The sequence below is a fragment of the Oncorhynchus mykiss genome, chromosome 19, assembly GCF_057628025.1.
Source record: "Oncorhynchus mykiss isolate SJ-2025 chromosome 19, ASM5762802v1, whole genome shotgun sequence".
Taxonomy (NCBI): Eukaryota; Metazoa; Chordata; class Actinopteri; order Salmoniformes; family Salmonidae; genus Oncorhynchus; species Oncorhynchus mykiss.
This window is the reverse complement of record NC_143040.1, coordinates 75,905,517-75,928,171: the sequence shown is the minus strand read 5'-3', so window position 1 is coordinate 75,928,171 and position 22,655 is coordinate 75,905,517. Positions and strand designations below refer to the sequence as shown.

The window sequence follows — 22,655 nt, the reverse complement described above, 5'->3', positions numbered from 1 at the left end:
ATCTGTATGACTTGCATGCAGGTCGATATTACATTTTGTGCCCTTTTAACAACTCATGAAAGTGACTTATGGAAATTATTTTTAGCTTTCAGAGAGCAGTTTTTCTTGCGTTTTTCAATGAAACACACGATCTGTTATAGTCACAGCCGTGATTTAACCAGTTTTAGAAACTTCAGAGTGTTTTCTATCCACACATACTAATCATATGCATATACTATATTCCTGGCATGAGTAGCAGGACGCTGAAAAGTTGCGCGATTTTTAACCTGTTAGAGCTCTAGGGGCGCTATTTCATTTTTGGATAAAAAACGTTCCCGTTTTAAGCGCGATATTTTGTCACGAAAAGATGCTCGACTATGCATATTCTTGACAGTTTTGGAAAGAAAACACTCTGAAGTTTCAGAATCTGCAAAGATTTTGTCTGTAAGTGCCCCAGAACTCATTCTACAGGCGAAACCAAGATGATGCATCACCCAGGAATTAGCAGAATTTCTGAAGCTCTGTTTTCCATTCTCTCCTTATATGGCTGTGATTGCGCAACGAATGAGCCTACACTTTCTGTCGTTCGCCCAAGGTCTTAGCAGCATTGTGACGTATTTGTAGGCATATCATTGGAAGATTGACCATAAGAGACTACATTTTCCAAGTGTCCGCCTGGTGTCCCGCGTCGAATTCGGTGCGCAATTGCCAGCTGCTTCTACTTTACCATTTGATTCAGGGGAGAAAGCATGTGTCCAAGAACGATGTATCAATGAAGAGATATGTGAAAAACACCTTGATGATTGATTCTAAACAACGTTTGCCATGTTTTCAGTCGATATTATGGAGTTAATTTGGAAAAAAGTTTGCGTTTTGAGGACTGAATTTATGGATTTTTTTTGGTAGCCAAATGTGATGTATAAAACGGAGCTATTTCTAATACACAAGGAATCTTTTTGGAAAAACTGAGCATCTGCTATCTAACTGAGAGTATCCTCATTGAAAACATCAGAAGTTCTTCAAAGGTAAATTATTTTATTTGAAGGCTTTTATGTTTTTGTTAATGTTGCGTGCTGGATGCTAACGCTAATGCTAACGCTAAATGCTAACGCGAAATGCTAACTCTAGCTAGCTACTTTTACACAAATTATTGTTTTCCTATGGTTGAGAAGCATATTTTGAAAATCTGAGATGACAGTGTTGTTTACAAAAGGCTAAGCTTGAGAGATGGCATATTTATTTCATTTCATTTGCGATTTTCATAAATAGTTAACGTTGTGTTATGCTAATGAGCTTGCTGATAGATTTACACAATCCTGGATACAGGGGTTTTTTCATAGCTAAACGTGACGCAGAAAACGGAGCGATTTGTCCTAAACAAATAATCTTTCAGGAAAAACTGAACATTTGCTATCTGAGAGTCTCCTCATTGAAAACATCTGAAGTTCTTCAAAGGTAAATGATTTTTTTGAATGCTTTTCTGTTTTTTTGTGTAAATGTTGCCAGCTGAATGCTAATGCTAAATGCTACGTTAGCCATCAATACTGTTACACAAATGCTTGTTTTGCAATGGTTGAGAAGCATATTTTGAAAATCTGAGATGACAGTGTTGTTAACAAAAGGCTAAGCTTGAGAGCTAGCATATTTATTTCATTTCATTTGCGATTTTCATGAATAGTTAACGTTGCGTTATGGTAATGAGCTTGAGTCTGTATTCACGAACCCGGATCCGGGATGGGGAGATCAGAAAGGTTAACAGAATGTTCGAAAAAGGAGGGGGTAGAAGTCAACAAGCTAAACTGTGTTTTGCTATATTGCACTTGTGATTTCGTGAAAATTAAATATTTTTAGAAATGTAATTTGAATTTGGCGCGCTGCAATCCAGCTGATGTTGACGTAAATGATCCCGCTAACGGGATGGGTGCATCAAGTCCCATACAGTAAATGCAAGATAAACATCTTGTTAAAACCTCTTAAGTCTACCCCTTCCTTTTTCGAACATTCTGTTAAAAATCGCGCAAGCGTTTTATCCAAGTGTTTATGTAAGAACATCTCTCTCAGTAGACAAAATATTACAAACAGCTAGCCGCCAAGTAGATTGGTCACGAAAGTCAGAAAAGCAATAAATTAAATCGCTTACCTTTGATGATCTTCGGATGTTTGCACTCACGAGACTCCCAGTTACACACTAAATGTTCCTTTTGTTCCATAGAGATTATTTTTATGTCCAAAATACCTCCAATTGTTTGGTGCGTTATGTTCAGAAATCCACAGGCGCGAGCGGTCACGACATCGCAGACAAAAATTCCAAATAGTATCCGTAATGTCCACAGAAACATGTCAAACGTTTTTTATTATCCAATCCTCATGTTGTTTTTTCAATGTATAATTGATAATATATCAACCGGGACTTTAGCTTCGTCAATAGGAGAGACAATGGCTGCTCCAAACTGTTGGGCAAGCAAAATTCTGGGGACACCCAGCTATACACTGTCGCGATGTGATCTTTCTCGCTCAGTTTTTCAAAATAAAAGCCTGAAACTATGTCTAAAGACTGTTCACAACACGGGGAAGCCGTAGGAAAATGAATCTGGTTGATATCCCTTTAAATGGAGGGAAGGCATTTAATGGAACATGGAGCTTTCAAAATAGAGGCCACTTTCTGGTTAAATTTTCCTCAGGTTTTCGCCTGCAATATCAGTTCTGTAATACTCACAGACAATATTTTGACAGTTTTGGAAACTTTTGAGTATTTTCTATCCTAATCTGACAATTATATGCATATTCTATTATACTTGTAAGACCCTTATTCTATAATAATAGACAGAGCCCAGTCTCAAAATCAAACAGCAGAGTTTATTTTCGAGAGTACTCCACACGATACAGGTTACCACAGGTTATAAACTGAAAATGACGTCATTAGTTCCAGCACCAAAACGTGCCATCTCCGTTCCAGTACAAAGGCTGTATCTCAAGCCCTCCCACATCCGTCTCCCTACCAATTTAATATAATTTACGAGTCAAGGTTTTCTCGTGTAGATAAGCATTCTAGCCAGTCTGAATCATTTGTACCAAGGAACAGACAGTCATTGTTCTAACTCTTGACCACATTCACACACATTATATTCAGTACTGGGATCAAGAAAGAAAACTCATACATTTACATCAACATAATAGTATTCGGATTAGTACATATACAGTAACATAATAGTATTCTGATTAGTCAGTCCTGATTGTAATGTATACATAATTAGTCATCATTGATAAAAATTCCCTTAACAAATGTCTTGGTAGATAATGCGGTCGACATTTGATTGTGAGGAATTCTAGGTCAGGTGAACAGAAGGACTTGAGTTCCTGTATGTTGTTATGATCACACCACGTCTCATTAATCATAATGCATACCCCCCCCCCCCCCCCGCCCTCTTCTTACCAGAAAGATGCTTGTTTCTGTCGGCGCGATGCGTGAAGAAACCAGCTGGCTCTACTGACTCCGATAGCGTGTCTCGAGTGAGCCATGTTTCCGTGAAGCAAAGAACGTTACAGTCTCTGATGTCTCTCTGGAATGATACCCTTGTTGTCAAGAGACTGGACATTGGCGCGTAGTATGCTAGGGAGTGGTGCGCGATGTGCCCGTCTCCGGAGCCTGACCAGAAGACTGCTTCGTTTGCCCCTTTAACAGCGACGTTGTTTTGGTTCACCGGCTGGGATCCGATCCATTGTCCTGGGTGGTGGGAAAAACACAGGATCCGCTTCGGGAAAGTCATATTCCTGGTCGTAATGATAGTGAGTTGACGTTGCTCTTATATTCAGTAGTTCCCCTAGACTGTATGTAATGAAACCTAAGATTACCTGGGGTGACAATCTAAAAAAAATAACACGTAAAAAAACAAAATACTGCATAGTTTCCTAGGAACGTGAAGCGAGGCGGCCATCTCTGTTGGAGCCAGAAGAGGTCATATTACAGTCATATAGCAGTCAAATTACAGTCATACAGCAGTCAAATTACAGTCATATAGCAGTCATATAGCAGTCATATAGAGGTCATATAGCAGTCATATAGCAGTCATATAGCGGTCATATAGCAGTCATATAGCAGTCATATAGCAGTCAAATGACAGTCATATAGCAGTCATATAGCAGTTATATAGCAGTCATATAACAGTCATATAACAGTTATATAGCAGTCATATAACAGTCATATAGCAGTCATATAGCAGTTATATAGCAGTCATATAACAGTCATATAGCAGTTATATAGCAGTCATATAGCAGTCATAGAGCAGTCATATAGCAGTCATATAACAGTCATATAGCAGTCATATAGCAGTCATATAGCAGTCAAATTACAGTCATATAGCAGTCATATAGCAGTCATATTACAGTCATATAGCAGCCATATAGCAGTCAAATAGCAGTCATATTACAGTCATATAGCAATCATATAGCAGTCATATAGAGGTCATATAGCAGTCGTATAGAGGTCATATAGCAGTCATATAGAGGTCATATAGCAGTCATATAGCAGTAATATAGCAGTCATATAGAGGTCATATAGCAGTCAAATAGAGGTCATATAGCAGTCATATAGAGGTCATACCTATTTCTGCTCTCCTGCGTCTGACTTCACTGCCACCAGTTCCGCAACCCTTACAGAATTCCACACCACCCATATGGAGTCAGGAGGAGCAGGGGCCCCTGGTACAGGGGTCGAGGAGCGCGTCCTGGAGCAAGAGGTGATGATCCACCCACTCTGCACCACCATGGACCGCGTTGTCCAAACCATGGACCGCTGGGAGAGACAGGGAGTTCCTCCAGCGCCTCCCCCAGCACAACAGGGGCCTCCACTACTCACTCCCCCTGCCTCCGGTTCCAGTGGGATTCGCCTCTCCCTCTCCGGGGAGTACGATGGGACGGCTGCCCGCTGCCAGGGTTTCCTGCTGCAGTTGGAGTTATACCTGGCAACCGTCCACCCGGCTCCTTCGGGCCGTGAAATGGTGTCCTCCATCGTCTTCTGTCTCTCAGGGAAAGCCCTGAAGTGGGCCAACACCGTGTGGGTGGAAGAAGATTAAATGCTGGACCACTTTGAAGAGTTCACCTGTCGTTTCCTGGTAGTATTCTACCACCCGCCCTAAGGGCAGAGCGGCGGGTGAACGTCTTTTCCACCTACAGCAGGGGACGAGGAGCGCACAGGAGTTCGCTTTGGACTTTCGGACCCTGGCCTCCTGGAGCAGGATGGAACGACAGGGCCCTTGATCGACCACTATCGCTGCAGTTTGCGCGAGGATGTCCATTGAGAGTTGGCCTGCAGGGACACCACCCTCACCTTCGACCAGCTGGTGGACCTGTCCATTTGGCTGGATAACCTGCTGGCAACCCGCGGACATCCTGATCGGGGTCTGTCGGTTCCATCCCCCAGCACCACCGCTCCGATGCCCATGGAGTTGGGAGGTGCTGCGCTCAGGGAGACCGGAGGAGGTTCCGTCTGTGGCCGCAGAGGTCACACTGCTGGTCGGTGTCGGGTTGGTTCCTCTGGGGTCGAGGCAGCAGGCAGGGAACTCTGGCATCACCTCAGGTGAGAAGGCACCATTCTCACCCAGAGTCCTCTGTTACACACATGTTTTTGTTCGTTACTTTTCCTGAGTTTTCTCCGCATTCCCGGCATTTATTGACAGATCATTTGCCCATTGTTTAGGGATTCCCATCATTCCTGTGGCTATGTCCTTCCCAGTTCACACCTTAGACAGTCGACCATTAGGTTCAGGGTTGATTAGGTAGGCCACCACTCCTCTGGGCATGGTGACGCAGGGGGGTTACACGGAGAGAATCAGTCTCTTTCTCATTGACTCTCCTGCGTTTCCCGTGGTGCTAGGCCTATCCTGGTTAGCTTGTCATGACCCCACTTTCATGGTAACGGGGAGGTCGCGAGAGTGCTCGGTGAGGAGGTTAGGGGTTTCCGTTGGTGCTACTACGGTGGAAAGTCCAGACCAGGTCTCCAACTGGATATGCATTCCCCCCGAATATGCCGATTTGGCTCTCGCCTTCTCCAAAAAGAAGGCAACTAAATTACCACCCCATCGACGGGGGGATTGTGCGATAAATCTCCTGGTAGACGCTGCACTTCCCAGGAGTCACATGTATTCTCTGTCACAGGCGGAGACGGTCACAGGGGTACATTCGGTCCTCCATTTCCCCCTCCTCCTCAAGTTTATTTTTTGTGAAGAAGAAGGAGGGAGGTCTGCGCCCGCGTATTGACTATCGAGGTCTAAACCAGATCACTGTGAGGTACAGTTACCTGCTACCTCTTATCACCATGGTGATTGAGTCAATGCACAGGGCGAGCTTCTTCACCAAACTTGATCTCAGGAGTGCCGACAACCTGGTGCGTATCCGGGAGGGAGACGAGTGGAAGACGGCGTTCAGTACGGCTTTATGAGTACCTCATCATGTTGTACGGGTTGATGAATGCTCCATCAGTCTTCCAAGCCTTTGTAGACAAGATTTTCAGAGACCTGCACGGGCAGGGTGTAGTGGTGTATATTGATGACATTCTGATACACTCCGCTACACGCGCCGAACATGTGTCCCTGGTGCACAGGGTGCTTGGTCGACTGTTGGAGCATGACCTGTATGTCAAGGCTGAGAAATGTCTGTTCTTCCAACAGTCCGTCTCCTTCCTAGGGTACCGCATTTCCACCTCAGGTGTGAAGATGGAGATTGACCGCATCTCAGCCGTGCGTAATTGGCCGACTCCCACCACGGTAAAGGAGGTGCAGCAGTTTCTAGGGTTTGCCAAATACTACCGGAGGTTTATCCAGGGTTTTGGACCGGTATGTTTGCAGTGGTCGGCAGAGGCGGACAGGGCCTTTGGTCACCTGAGGGCTCTGTTTACCTAGGCTCCTGTGCTGGTCCATCCGGATCCCTCTTTGGCGTTCATAGTGGAGGTGGTCCACAACCCTTACACCTTTACAATGTTAGTATTGTACTTATCTTAGCATGTTGCAATTGTAAACTCCAAATAACAACTTTTAACAAGGTTTACTTCACAGTTTCAGCACAGTACTTAGCGGTCATTCCACTCTGCCCTGGTCAAAAAGTGACAACAATTTCTCTGTGCAAATACACTCATAAGAGAGGGACAGCAGCATAATATCAGGTACAGGGTTACTTAAACTGAACTTGAAGGACAACTGCACCACTTTTCTCCAGCACTAAACCAGTGTCTATATATGTGAAAACGTTGTTGTTTAAAATATGAACTTAAACTTCAAAACACACAAAAAAAAACAGAGTTGCAAAGAAAAATCCAGACCTGCCAATATAAATAGAATATTAAGATGGTCTGAAGTAAACAAACACTAGACAGAGGAACTCTGCTTCGAAGGCCAGCATCCTGGAGTTCCCTCTTCACTGTTGACTTTGAGTCTGGTGTTTTGTGGGTATTTGTTAATGAAGCTGCCAGTTTAGGACTTGCGAGTCATCTGTTTCTCAAACTCTCTAAAGTACTTGTCCTCTTGCTCAGTTGTTCCCCGGGGCCTCGCACTCCTCTTTATATTCTGGTTAGAGCCAGTTTGCGCTGTTCTGTGAAGGGAGTAGTACACAGCATTGAACAAGATCTTCAGTTTCTTAACAATTTCTCTCATGGAATAGCCTTCATTTCTCAGAAGAAGAATAGACTGACAGTTTCAGAAGAAAGTTATTCGCTTCTGGCCATTTTGAGCATCCTCCTCTCTTCTAATCTCCTCCATCAGTCTCCTCCTCTCCTCTCTTCTAGTCTCCTACATCAGTCTCTTAATGAAGCCCTTGCTTCATACTCATCGCCAAACCCACTGGCTCCAGGTCATCTACAAGTCTCTGCTAGGTAAAGCCCCGCCTTATCTCAGCTCACTGGTCACCATAGCAGCACTTACCCATAGCACGTGGTCCAGCAGGTATATCTCACTGGTCAACCCCAAAGCTAATTCTTCCTTTGGCTGCCTCTCCTTCAAGTTCTCTGCTGCCAATGACTGGAATGAACTGCAAAAATCACTAAAGCTGGAGACTCTTATCTCCCTCACTACCTTTAAGCACCAGATGTCAGAGCAGCTCACAGATCACTACACCTGTACATAGCCCATCTGTAAACAGCCCATCTATCTACCTACAGTACCTCATCCCTATACTGTATTTATTTACCACTGCTGGCTTGCTTCTGAAGCTAAGCAGGGTTGGTCCTGGTCAGTCCCTGGATGGGAGACCAGATGCTGCTAAACGGGTGTCCTGACTCTCTGAGGTCATTAAAGATCCCATGGCACTTATTGTAAGAGTAGTGGTGTTAACCCCGGTGTCCTGGCTAAATTCCCAATCTGGCCCTCAAACCATCACGGTCACCTAATCCCCAGTTAAGAATTGGCTCATTCATCCCCCTCCTCTCCCCTGTAACTATTCCCCAGGTCGTTGCTGCAAATGAGAATGTGTTTTCAGTCAACTTACCTGGTAAAACAATGGATAAATAAAATAAAATAAATACATGTATTTATCTTGCTCCTTTGCACCCCAGTATCTCTACTTGCACATTCATCTTTTGCACATTCTACCATTCCAGTGTTTAAATGCTATATTGTAATTACTTCACCACCATGGCCTATTTATTGCCTTACATCCCTTATCCTACCACATTTGCACATGCTGTATATATACTTTTCTACTGTATTATTGACTGTATGTTTGTTTTACTCCATGTGTAACTCTGTTGTTGTATGTGTTGAATTGCTTTGCTTTATCTTTGCCAGGTCGCAGTTGCAAATGAGAACTTGTTCTCAGCTAGCCTACCTGGTTATTAAAAAAAGGTGAAATAAAAAAAAGTAAAAAAATGTGTTCCTCTTCGCCTCTCTTCTAGTCTCCTCCATCAGTGTCCTCCTCTCCTCTCTTCTTGTCTCCTCCTCTCCTCTCTTCTAGTCTCCTCCATCAGTGTCCTCCTCTCCTCTCTTCTCCTCCTCTCCTTTATTCTAGTCTCCTCCATCAGTCTATTCCTCTCCTTCAGTTCCTCTACAATGAATCTTGTCTGAGTGTCTGCTTCCCGCTCTGTGATCTGCAGACAGCTTGTTGACCCCAGTTTGCATCTTCCTGACTTGTCTGGATGACAGGACTTTCCCTTGGGCTTTCCTGGAGGGTTTAAGGACGTTGTTGTTTGGGACGTTTAGGAAGTGGTAATGACTGTCACACCTCCTGACCAGCCCTGACCAGCCCTGTAATCATCAGTACTCTGACTCCTGTGTTGCTGCTGGTCGTCACTGCGGGTGTAAAAGGACTACCACCTCTTTGACAAGATCCTCTGTATGTGTCCCAGTATCAGGTACACATCTGATGGGTGAAGTGCTCCAGCTGGAGGACAAGGAGGGAAGTACAGGACCAGGCAGTCCTTCACCAGCTTTGTCCTGTCTTCACACCACAGGGTGTCGATGATGACGATGCGCAGGACGTCTGCTATAGCGTCTCTCACTCGGCATGGCAGAAGGCTTTTCAACCTCTGCCACATCGTGGATTCAGACTAATCGAACTCAAAAGGTTTTCTTTAGCAACCACAGCTAATGAAGTCCCTTAGTAACAAAGAGGGCTACAGAACAGTATGTACAGCATATTCAGAAAGTATTCAGACCCCTTCCCTTTTCCATATTTTGTTACTCTACAGCCTTATACTAAAATGGATACTTTAAAAAAAAATACTCATAAATCAACACACAATACCTCATAAAGAAAAAGCAAACAGGTTTTTAGAAATGTTTGCAAATGTATATAAAATAAAATAAACAGGGATAGCTTAATTACATAAGTATTAAGACCCTTCGCTATAAAATTCATTTTCAGCCAGGTACAGTAAGAGGTGTGACAAGTCATGAGACATGGCAAGGGAATTTAGAGCCAAGATGTATTGCGATGTGCTTGTAACATAACACAACACTTGATACTGAACATGTTTAAGTCAAACACACTGGAAAAGGCTGTACATCATTCTATGTATAACTGTACTGTATAACTGTACTGCCATCTAGTGGTGGGGTGTGGCTGTAGCAACGGACACACGTGTTGCGTTATCTTACCATTTGAAGTGTTTGCAGAAAGCTTTAACATTACTCTGTGGTAGAATTTTAAGCCCAACCCATATCCATGCCCACAACGTTCCCGGCCCTACCAAAAACCTGAATTCCAGCTACAACAGAGCTAAAATGCTCTGGGCTACAGTACAGTATGTACAGGGCATTCGGAAAGTATTCAGACCCCTTCCCTTTTTTCACATGTTGTTACATTTCAGCCGTATTCTCAAATGGATTTTTATTTTAAATCCTCATCAATCAACACACAATATCCCATAATGAAAAAGAGAAAACAGGGTTTCAGAAACTTTTGTAGATGTATATAAAATTTGAAAAAACAGAAAAACAAGACCCTTTGCGATGAGACTCTAAACTCCGGATCTTCGACACAATCCTGTCTCTGAGCTCTACGGACAATTCCTTCGACCTCATGGCTTGGTTTTTGCTCTGACATGCATTGTCAACTGTGGACCTTATATAGACAAATGAGATTCTAAACTGAACTTTGGTGCATCCTGTTTCTACGGATCATCCTTGAGATGTTTCTATAACTTGATTGGAGTCCACTTGTGGTAAATTCAACTGATTGGACATGATTTGGAAAGGCACACACCTGTCTATAACGTCCCACAGTTGAAGGTGCATGTCAGAGCAAAAACCAAGACATGAGGTTGAAGGAATTGTCCGTATAGCTCAGAGACAGAATTTTGTCGAGGAACAGATCTGGGGAAGGGTCCCAAAACATTTCTGCAGCATTGAAGGACCCCCCAAGAACACCGTGGCCTCCATCATTCTTAAATGGAAGAAGTTTGGAACCACCAAAACTCTTCCTATAGCTGGTCGCCCAGCCAAACTGAGTAATCGTGGGAGAAGGGCCTTGGTCATGGAGGTGACCAACAACCCAATGGTCATTCTGACAGAGCTCCAGTTCCTCTGTGGAGATGGGATGGGAGAACCTTCCGGAAGGACAAACATTTCTGCAGCACTCCACAAGTCAGGCCTTTATGTTATAGTGTCCAGAGGAAGCAACTCCTCAGTAAAAGGCACATGACAGCCTGCCTGGAGTTTGCCAAAAGGCACCTAAAAGACTCTCAGACTATGAGAAACAAGATTCTCTGGTCTGGTGAAACCAAGATTGAACTCTTTGGCCTGAACGTCAAGTGTCACGTCTGGAGGAAACCTGGCACCATCCCTACGGTGAAGCATGGTGGTGGCAGCATTCTGCTATTGGGATGTTTTTCAGTGGCAGGAACTGGGGGACGAGTCAGGATCGTGGGAAAGATCAATGGAGCAAAGTCAATGGTTTTTAATGACAGATTATTTCAGTTATGATTCACTGTATAACAATTCCAGTGGGCCATAAGTTTACATACACTAAGTTGACTGCGCTGTTATACAGCTTGGAAAATTCCAGAAAACGATTTCATGGCTTTAGAAGCTTCTGATAGGCTAACTGACATCATTTGAGTCAATTGGAGGTGTACCTGTGGATATATTTCAAGGCCTACCTTCAGACTTGGTGCCTCTTTGCTTGACATCATGGGAAAATCAAAAGAAATCAGCCAAGACTTCAGAAAAAAAATTGTAGACCTCCAAGTCTGGTTCATCCAGGGGAGTAATTTCCAAACTCATAAAGGTACCACGTTCATCTGTACGAACAATAGTACGCAAGTATAAACACCATGGGACCACGCAGCCGTCATACCGCTCAGGAAGGAGACTCGTTCTGTCTCCTAGAGATGAATGTACTTTGGTGCGAAAAGTGCAAATCAATCCCAGAACAACAGCAAAGGACCTTGTGATGATGCTGGAGGAAACAGGTACAAAATTATCTATATCCACAGTAAAACGAGTCCTATATCGACATAACCTGAAATGCCACTCAGCAAAGAAGAAGCCACTGCTCCAAAACCGCCATAAAAAAGCACAGACTACGGTTTGCACATGGGGACAACGATCATACTTTTTGGAGAAATGTTCTCTAGTCTGATTAAACAAAAATGTCCATAATGATCATCGTTATGTTTGGAGAAAAAAGGGGGAGGCTTGCAAGCCGTTGAACACCATCCCAACCGTGAAGCACGGGGGTGGCAGCATTATGTTGTGGGGGTGCTTTGCTGCAGGAGGGACACTTCACAAAATGGATGGCTCATGAGGAACGAAATTATGTGAATATATTGAAGCAAAACATCTCAAGACATCAGTCAGGAAGTTAAAGCTTGGTTGCATATGGGTCTTCCAAATGGACAATGACCCCAAGCATACTTCCAAAGTTTTGGCAAAATGGCTTAAGGACGACAATGTCAAGGTATTGAAGTGCCCATCACAAAACACTGACCTCAATCCTATAGAAATGTTGTGGGCAGAACTGAAAAAGCATGGGCGAGCAAGGAGGCCTACAAACCTGATTCAGCTCTGTCAGGAGGAATGGGCCAAAATTCACCCAACTTATTGTGGGAAGCTTGTGGAAGGCTACCTGAAACGTTTGACACAAGTTTAAAAAAATGGCAATGCTACCAAATACTAATTGAGTGTATGTAAACTTCTGACCCACTGGGAATGTGATGAAAGAAATAAAAGCCGAAATAAATAATTCTCTCCACTATTAATCTGACATTTCACATTCTTAAAATTAGGTGGTGATCCTAATTTACCTAAAACAGGGATTTGTACTAGGATTAAATATCAGGAATTGTGACAAACTGAGTTTAAATGTATTTAGCTAAGGTATATGTAAACTTCCGATTTCAACTGTACCTGCTGGAACGCTGGTGCTGCTATGGTGACCAGTGAGCAGAGATAAGGCGGGGCTTTACCTAGCAAAGACTTATAGCTGACCTACAGCCATTGGGTTTGGCGACGAATATGAAGCGAGGGCCAGCCAACGAGAGCATACAGGTCGCAGTGGTGGGTAGTATTTGAGGCTTTGGTGACAAAACGGATTGCACTGTGATAGACTGCATCCAATACCCTAAGTTTCACGGAATCATGTCTGAATGATGACATAGATTTTCAGCTAGCGGGATATACGCTGCACCTGCAAGATAGAACAGCACACTCCGGTAAAACGAAGGGGGGGGGGGGGGGGGGTGGTTTTTGCATATTTGTAAACAACAGCTGGTGCACGAAATCTAAGGAAGTCTCTAGATTTTGCTCGCCTGAAGTAGAGTATATTGTGATAAATTGCAGGCCACACTATTTGCCTAGAGAGTTTCAGCTATACTTTTCGTGGCTGTTTATTTACCACCACAGACAGATGCTGGCACGAAGACCCCACCCAGACAGCTGTATAAGGAAATAAGCAAACAGGAAAGCACTCACCCAGAGGCGGCGCTCCTAGTGGCCAGAGAATTTAATGCAGGGAAACTTAAATCAGTTCTACCAAATTTCCAGCAACATGTTCAATTTGAAAGCAGAAGGAAAAAAAATGTAGATCACCTGTACTCCACACACAGAGATGTGTACAAAGCTCTCCCTCGCCCTCCATTTGGTAAATCCAACTACAACTCTATCCTCCTGATTCTTGCTTACAAGCAAAAATTAAAGTAGGAAGCACCAGTGACTCAGTCGATAGAAAAGTGGTCTGATGAAGCAGATGCTAAACTACAGGACTATTTTGCTAGCACAGACTGGAGCATGTTCCGTGATTCTTCCGATGGCATTGAGGAATACACCACATCAGTCACTGGCTTTATCAATAAGTGCATTGAGGACGTCGTCCCTACAGTGACTGTACGTACATACCCCAACTAGGAGCCATGGATTACAGGCAACATATACCCTATATAAATGTAACCATATACCCTATAGAAATGTAACCATATACCCTAAAGAAATGTAACCATATACCCTATATACCATATACTCTGTTTAAATGTAACCATATACCCTATATGATGTATACCCTGTTTAAATGTAACCATATACCCTATATACCATATACCCAATATATATGGAACCATATACCCTATATACCATATACCCTATATAAATGGAACCATATACCCTATATAAATGGAACCATATACCCTATATAAATGGAACCATATACCCTATATAAATGGAAACATATACCCTTTATAAATGGAACCATATACCCTTTATAAATGGAAACATATACCCTATATACATTTAACCATATACCCTATATAAATGTAACCATATACCATATATAAATGGAACCATATACCCTATATAAATGGAACCATATACCCTATATCAAATCAAATCAAATTTTATTTGTCCCATACACATGGTTAGCAGATGTTAATGCGAGTGTAGCGAAATGCTTGTGCTTCTAGTTCCGACAATGCAGTAATAACAAGTAATCTAACTAACAATTCCAAAACTACTGTCTTGTACACAGTGTAAGGGGATAAAGAATATGTACATAAGGATATATGAATGAGTGATGGTACAGAGCAGCATAGGCAAGATACAGTAGATGGTATCGAGTACAGTATGTACAAATGAGATGAGTATGTAAACAAAGTGGCATAGTTTAAAGTGGCTAGTGATACATGTATTACATAAGGATACCGTCGATGATATAGAGTACAGTATATACGTATGCATATGAGATGAATAATGTAGGGTAAGTAACATTATATAAGGTAGCATTGTTTATTAGAGTGGCTAGTGATATATTTACATCATTTCCCATCAATTCCCATTATTAAAGTGGCTGGAGTTGAGTCAGTGTCAGTGTGTTGGCAGCAGCCACTCAGTGTTAGTGGTGGCTGTTTAACAGTCTGATGGCCTTGAGATAGAAGCTGTTTTTCAGTCTCTCGGTCCCAGCTTTGATGCACCTGTACTGACCTCGCCTTCTGGATGATAGCGGGGTGAACAGGCAGTGGCTCGGGTGGTTGATGTCCTTGATGATCTTTATGGCCTTCCTGTGACATCGGGTGGTGTAGGTGTCCTGGAGGGCAGGTAGTTTGCCCCCGGTGATGCGTTGTGCAGACCTCACTACCCTCTGGAGAGCCTTACGGTTGAGGGCGGTGCAGTTGCCATACCAGGCGGTGATACAGCCCGCCAGGATGCTCTCGATTGTGCATCTGTAGAAGTTTGTGAGTGCTTTTGGTGACAAGCCAAATTTCTTCAGCCTCCTGAGGTTGAAGAGGCGCTGCTGCGCCTTCTTCACGATGCTGTCTGTGTGAGTGGACCAATTCAGTTTGTCTGTGATGTGTATGCCGAGGAAGTTAAAACTTGCTACCCTCTCCACTACTGTTCCATCGATGTGGATAGGGGGGTGTTCCCTCTGCTGTTTCCTGAAGTCCACAATCATCTCTTTAGTTTTGTTGACGTTGAGTGTGAGGTTATTTTCCTGACACCACACTCCGAGGGCCGTCACCTCCTCCCTGTAGGCCGTCTCGTCGTTGTTGGTAATCAAGCCTACCACTGTTGTGTCGTCCGCAAACTTGATGATTGAGTTGGAGGCGTGCGTGGCCACGCAGTCGTGGGTGAACAGGGAGTACAGGAGAGGGCTCAGAACCATATACCCTATATAAATGTAACCATATACCCTATATAAATGGAACCATATACCCTACATAAATGTGACCATATACCCTATATAAATGTAACCATATACCCTATATAAATGTAACCATATACCCTATATAAATGTAACCAATATTCACAATATAAATTTAACCATATACCCTATATAAATGTAACCATATACCCTATATACCATATACCCTATATAAATGTAACCATATACCCTATATACCATATACCCTATATAAATGTAACCATATACCCTATATAAATGTAACCATATACCCTATATACCATATACCCTATATAAATGTAACCATATACCCTATATACCATATACCCTATATAAATTTAACCATATACCCTATATAAATGTAACCATATACCCTATATACCATATACCCTATATAAATGTAACCATATACCCTATATACCATATACCCTATATAAATGTAACCATATACCCTATATACCATATACCCTATATAAATGTAACCATATACCCTATATACCATATACCCTATATAAATGTAACCAATATTCACCATATAAATGTAACCATATACCCTATATAAATGTAACCATATACCATATATAAATGTAACCATATACCCTATATAAATGTAACCATATACCCTACATAAATGTAACCATATTGTGAAGGACCTCGGCGTTACTCTGGACCCTGATCTCTCTTTTGAAGAACATATCAAGACCATTTCAAGGACAGCTTTTTTCCATCTACGTAACATTGCAAAAATCAGAAACTTTCTGTCCAAAAATGATGCAGAAAAATTAATCCATGCTTTTGTCACTTCTAGGTTAGACTACTGCAATGCTCTACTTTCCGGCTACCCGGATAAAGCACTAAATAAACTTCAGTTAGTGCTAAATACGGCTGCTAGAATCCTGACTAGAACCAAAAAATGTGATCATATTACTCCAGTGCTAGCCTCCCTACACTGGCTTCCTGTCAAGGCAAGGGCTGATTTCAAGGTTTTACTGCTAACCTACAAAGCATTACATGGGCTTGCTCCTACCTATCTCTCTGATTTGGTCCTGCCGTACATACCTACACGTACGCTACGGTCACAAGACGCAGGCCTCCTAATTGTCCCTAGAATTTCTAAGCAAACAGCTGGAGGCAGGGCTTTCTCCTATAGAGCTCCATTTTTATGGAACGGTCTGCCTACCCATGTCAGAGACACAAACTCGGTCTCAACCTTAAAGTCTTTACTGAAGACTCATCTCTTCAGTGGGTCATATGATTGAGTGTAGTCTGGCCCAGGAGTGTGAAGGTGAACGGAAAGGCTCTGGAGCAACGAACCGCCCTTGCTGTCTCTGCCTGGCCGGTTCCCCTCTTTCCACTGGGATTCTCTGCCTCTAACCCTATTACAGGGGCTGAGTCACTGGCTTACTGGGGCTCTCTCATGCTGTCCCTGGAAGGGGTGCGTCACCTGAGTGGGTTGATTCACTGATGTGGTCATCCTGTCTGGGTGGGCGCCCCCCCTTGGGTTGTGCCATGGCGGAGATCTTTGTGGGCTATACTCAGCCTTGTCTCAGGATGGTAAGTTGGTGGTTGAAGATATCCCTCTAGTGGTGTGGGGGATGTGCTTTGGCAAAGTGGGTGGGGTTATATCCTTCCTGTTTGGCCCTGTCCGGGGGTGTCCTCGGATGGGGCCACAGTGTCTCCTGACCCCTCCTGTCTCAGCCTCCAGTATTTATGCTGCAGTAGTTTATGTGTCGGGGGGCTAGGGTCAGTTTGTTATATCTGGAGTACTTCTCCTGTCCTATTCGGTGTCCTGTGTGAATCTAAGCGTGCGTTCTCTAATTCTCTCCTTCTCTCTTTCTTTCTCTCTCTCGGAGGACCTGATCCCTAGGACCATGCCCCAGGACTACCTGACATGATGACTCCTTGCTGTCCCCAGTCCACCTGGCCGTGCTGCTGCTCCAGTTTCAACTGTTCTGCCTTATTATTATTCGACCATGCTGGTCATTTATGAACATTTGAACATCTTGGCCATGTTCTGTTATAATCTCCACCCGGCACAGCCAGAAGAGGACTGGCCACCCCACATAGCCTGGTTCCTCTCTAGGTTTCTTCCTAGGTTTTGGCCTTTCTAGGGAGTTTTTCCTAGCCACCGTGCTTCTACACCTGCATTGCTTGCTGTTTGGGGTTTTAGGCTGGGTTTCTGTACAGCACTTTGAGATATCAGCTGATGTACGAAGGGCTATATAAATAAATTTGATTTGATTTGATTTGAACCATATACCCTATATAAATGTAACCATATACAAATGTAACCATATATCCTATATACATGTAACCATATACCCTGTATACCATATACCCTGTTTAAATGTAACCATATACCCTATATACCATATATAAATGGAACCATATACTGTTACGGTTTACTTCATGGGAAGGAGAGGAGGACCAAAATGCAGCGTGGTTATGGTTGAACATCTTTAATAAAGATGATTACGTGAACAATATACATATACAAAACAAGAAAACGTGAAAAACCGAAACCCATTTCCCACCCTGGCCTAACCACAATAATAAAGAAAACACAAAATACTAAGGCCAGGGCGTGACAGTACCCCCCCCCCCCCCCCCAAAGGTGCGGACTCAAGACCGCACACCTAAACTTATAGGGGAGGGTCTGGGTGGGCGTGTATCCATGGTGGCGGCACTGGCGCGGGACGTGGACCCCACTCCAACATAGTCTTAGTCCGCTTTCTTAGCGCCCTTAGAGTGTCGACCCTCGCCACCGACCTTGGCCTAAGAAACCTAACAGAGGGCCCCACTGGACTGAGGGGCAGCTCCGGACTGAGGGTCAGCTCGGGACTGAGGGGTAGCTCAGGACTGAGGGGTAGCTCAGGACTGAGGGGTAGCTCAGGACTGAGAGGAAGCTCAGGCAGGTTGACGGCTCTGGCAGATCCTGGCTGACTGGCGGCTCTGGCAGATCCTGGCTGACTGGCGGATCCTGGCTGACTGGCGGATTCTGTTCGACTGGCGGATCCTGGCTGACTGGCAGATCCTGGCTGACTGGCGGCTCTGGCAGATCCTGGCTGACTGGCGGCTCTGGCAGATCCTGGCTGACTGACGGATCCTGGCTGAATGGCGGATCCTGGCTGACTGGCGGCTCTGGCAGATCCTGGCTGACTGGCGGCTCTGGCAGAGGCTGACTGGCGGCTCTGGCAGCTCCATGCTGACTGGCGGCTCTGGCAGCTCCATGCTGACTGGCGGCTCTGGCAGCTCCATGCTGACTGGCAGCTCTGGCTGCTCCATGCTGACTGGCGGCTCTGGCTGCTCCATGCTGACTGGAGGCTCTGGCTGCTCCATGCTGACTGGCGGTTCTGGCTGCTCCATGCTGACTGGAGGCTCTGGCTGCTCTATGCTGACTGGCGGCTCTGGCTGCTCCATGCTGACTGGTAGCTCTGGCGGCTCATGACAGACGGGAGACTCAGGCGGCGCTGGGCAGACTCAGTAGCCTCGGTTTTTCGGATGACTGCCTTGCCTGGTTCACCAATTACTTTGCAGACAGAGTTCAGTGTGTCAAATCGGAGGGCATGCTGTCCGGTCCTCTGGCAGTCTCTATCGGGGTGCCACAGGGTTCAATCCTCGGGCCGACGCTTTTCTCTGTATACAGTGCATTGCGAAAGTATTCGGCCCCCTTGAACTTTGCGAACTTTTGCCACATTTCAGGCTTCAAACATAAAGATATAAAACTGTATTTTTTTGTGAAGAATCAACAACAAGTGGGACACAATCATGAAGGGGAACGACATTTATTGGATATTTCAAACTTTTTTAACAAATCAAAAACTGAAAAATTGGGCGTGCAAAATTATTCAGCCCCCTTAAGTTAATACTTTGTAGCGCCACCTTTTGCTGCGATTACAGCTGTAAGTCGCTTGGGGTATGTCTATCAGTTTTTCCCATTCCTCCTTGCAAAACAGCTCGAGCTCAGTGAGGTTGGATGGAGAGCATTTGTGAACAGCAGTTTTCAGTTCTTTCCACAGATTCTCGATTGGATTCAGGTCTGGACTTTGACTTGGCCATTCTAACACCTGCATATGTTTATTTTTGAACCATTCCATTGTAGATTTTGCTTTATGTTTTGGATCATTGTCTTGTTGGAAGACAAATCTCCGTCCCAGTCTCAGGTTTTTTGCAGACTCCATCAGGTTTTCTTCCAGAATGGTCCTGTATTTGGCTCCATCCATCCAAAATTGTAATTATTCGCCTACCTCCTCATGCCTTTTGCACACAATGTTATTGACTTGTTAATTGTTTACTCCATGTGTAACTCTGTGTTGTCTGTTCACACTGCTATGCTTTATCTTGGCCAGGTCGCAGTTGCAAATGAGAACTTGTTCTCAACTAGCCTACCTGGTTAAATAAAGGTGTTCTCAACTACCCTACCTGGTTAAATAAAGGTGTTCTCAACTAGCCTACCTGGTTAAATAAAGGTGTTCTCAACTAGCCTACCAGGTTAAATAAAGGTGTTCTCAACTACCCTACCTGGTTAAATAAAGGTGTTCTCAACTACCCTACCTGGTTAAATAAAGGTGTTCTCAACTGGCCTACCTGGTTAAATAAAGGTGTTCTCAACTAGCCTACCTGGTTAAATAAAGGTGTTCTCAACTAGCCCACCTGGTTAAATAAAGGTGTTCTCAACTAGCCTACCTGGTTAAATAAAGGTGTTCTCAACTAGCCCACCTGGTTAAATAAAGGTGTTCTCAACTAGCCTACCTGGTTAAATAAAGGTGTTCTCAACTAGCCTACCTGGTTAAATAAAGGTGTTCTCAACTAGCCTACCTGGTTAAATAAAGGTGTTCTCAAATAGCCTACCTGGTTAAATAAAGGTGTTCTCAACTAGCCTACCTGGTTAAATAAAGGTGTTCTCAACTAGCCTACCTGGTTAAATAAAGGTGTTCTCAACTAGCCTACCTGGTTAAATAAAGGTTAAATAAAAAAAATAAAAAAATAAAAAGCTCAGGCGACGCTGGAGAGGAGGAAGGCTCTGGCAGCGCTAGATAGGCGGGAGACTCCGGCAGCGCTGGAGAGGAGGAAGGCTCTGGCAGCGCTGGAGAGGCGAGGCGCACTGTAGGCCTGGTGCGTGGTGCTGGCACTGGTGGTACTGGGCCGAGGACACTTACAGGAAGCCTGGTGCAGGGAGCTGCCACCGGAGAGCTGATGCGCGGAGGTGGTACTGGATAGACCGGACCGTGCAGGCGCACTGGAGCTCTTGAGCACCAAGCCTGCCCAACCTTACCTGGTTGAATACTCCCGGTCGCCCTGCCAGTGCGGCGAGGTGGAATAGCCCGCAATGGGCTGTGCAGGCGAACCGGGGACACCATGCGTAAGGCTGGTGCCATGTACGCCGGTCCAAGGAGACGCACTGGAGACCAGATGCGTAGAGCCGGCTTCCTGGCACCTGGCTCGATGCCCACTTTAGCCCGGCCGATACGAGGAGCTGGTATGTACCGCACCGGGCTATGCACCCGCACTGGGGACACTGTGCGCTCCACAGCATAACACGGTACCTGCCCGGTCTCTCTAGCCCCCCGGTAAGCACAGGAAGTTGCCGCAGGTCTCCTACCTGGCTTCGCCATACTCCCTGTGTGCCTCCCCCAATCCATTTTTTGGGGCTGACTCTCGGGCTTCCTTGCCAACCGTGTTCCCTCGTATCGCCGGCTCCTCTCTCCGGCTGCCTCTGCTCTCCGAGCTGCTTCCACCTGTTCCCATGGGAGGCGATCCTTTCCCGCCAGGATCTCCTCCCATGTGTAGCAACCCTTGCCGTCCAAAACGTCCTCCCATGTCCATTCCTCCTTGCGCTGCTCTTGCTGCCACTGCCTGTCACCACGCCGCTTGGTCCTGTTGTGGTGGGTGATTCTGTTACGGTTTTCTTCCTGGGAAGGAGAGGAGGACCAAAATGCAGCGTGGTTATGGTTGAACATCTTAAATAAAGATGGTAACGTGAACAATATACATATACAAAACAAGAAAACGTGAAAAACCGAAACAGTCCTAACTGGTGCAAAACACAGAGACAGGAAACAAAACCCCTGAAATACCCAAAGAATATGGCTTCCTAAATATGGTTCCCAATCAGAGACAACGATAAACACCTGCCTCTGATTGAGAACCACTCTAGGCAACCATAAACTTACCTAGAATACTACACTGAACACAACCCCATCAATCTACAAAAACCCCTAGACAAGGAAAAAACACATAATCACCCAAGTCACACCGTGGCCTAACCACAATAATAAAGAAAACACAAAATACTATGGCCAGGGCGTGACATATACCCTATGTAAATGTAACCATATACCCTATATACCATATACCCTATATAAATGTAATCGTATACCCTATATACCATATACCCTATATAAATGTAACCATGTACCCTATATAAATGTAACCATATACCCTATATAAATGTAACCATGTACCCTATATAAATGTAACCATATACCCTATATAAATGTAACCATATACCCTATATACCATATACCCTATATAAATGGAACCATATACCCTATATAAATGGTATAGGGTATATGGTTCCATTTATATAGGGTATATGGTATATAGGGTATATGATTACATTTATATAGGGTATATGGTACATAGGGTATATGGTTCCATTTATATAACGTATACCCTATTTAAATGCAACCATATACCCTATACACCATATACCCTATATAAATGTCACCAATATTCCCTACATAAATGTAACCATATACCCTATATAAATGGAACCATATATCCTATATAAATGGAACCATATACCCTATATAAATGTAACCATATACCCTATATAAATGTAGCCATATACCCTGTATACCATATACCCTATATAAATGGAACCAAATACCCTATATAAATGTGACCATATACCCTATATAAATGGAACCAAATACCCTATATACCATATACCCTATATAAATGTAACCATATACCCTATATAAATGGAACCAAATACACTATATAAATGTAACCAAATACCCTATATACCATATACCCTATATAAATGTAACCATATACCCTATATACTGCACTACTCTTGGACC

At 44.1% G+C, this 22,655-nt stretch overlaps 1 long non-coding RNA gene across 1 annotated transcript; it reads left to right on the top strand.

Annotated features, from left to right (window-relative positions):
• The first annotated feature begins 584 nt into the window (after positions 1–584).
• LOC149975334 (uncharacterized) lies at positions 585–17,815 on the top strand. The gene is made up of 3 exons (XR_016489116.1): positions 585–1,004; positions 1,373–1,434; positions 17,421–17,815. It is a non-coding gene; the product is annotated as an uncharacterized LOC149975334 (long non-coding RNA).
• Positions 17,816–22,655: the final 4,840 nt, after the last annotated feature.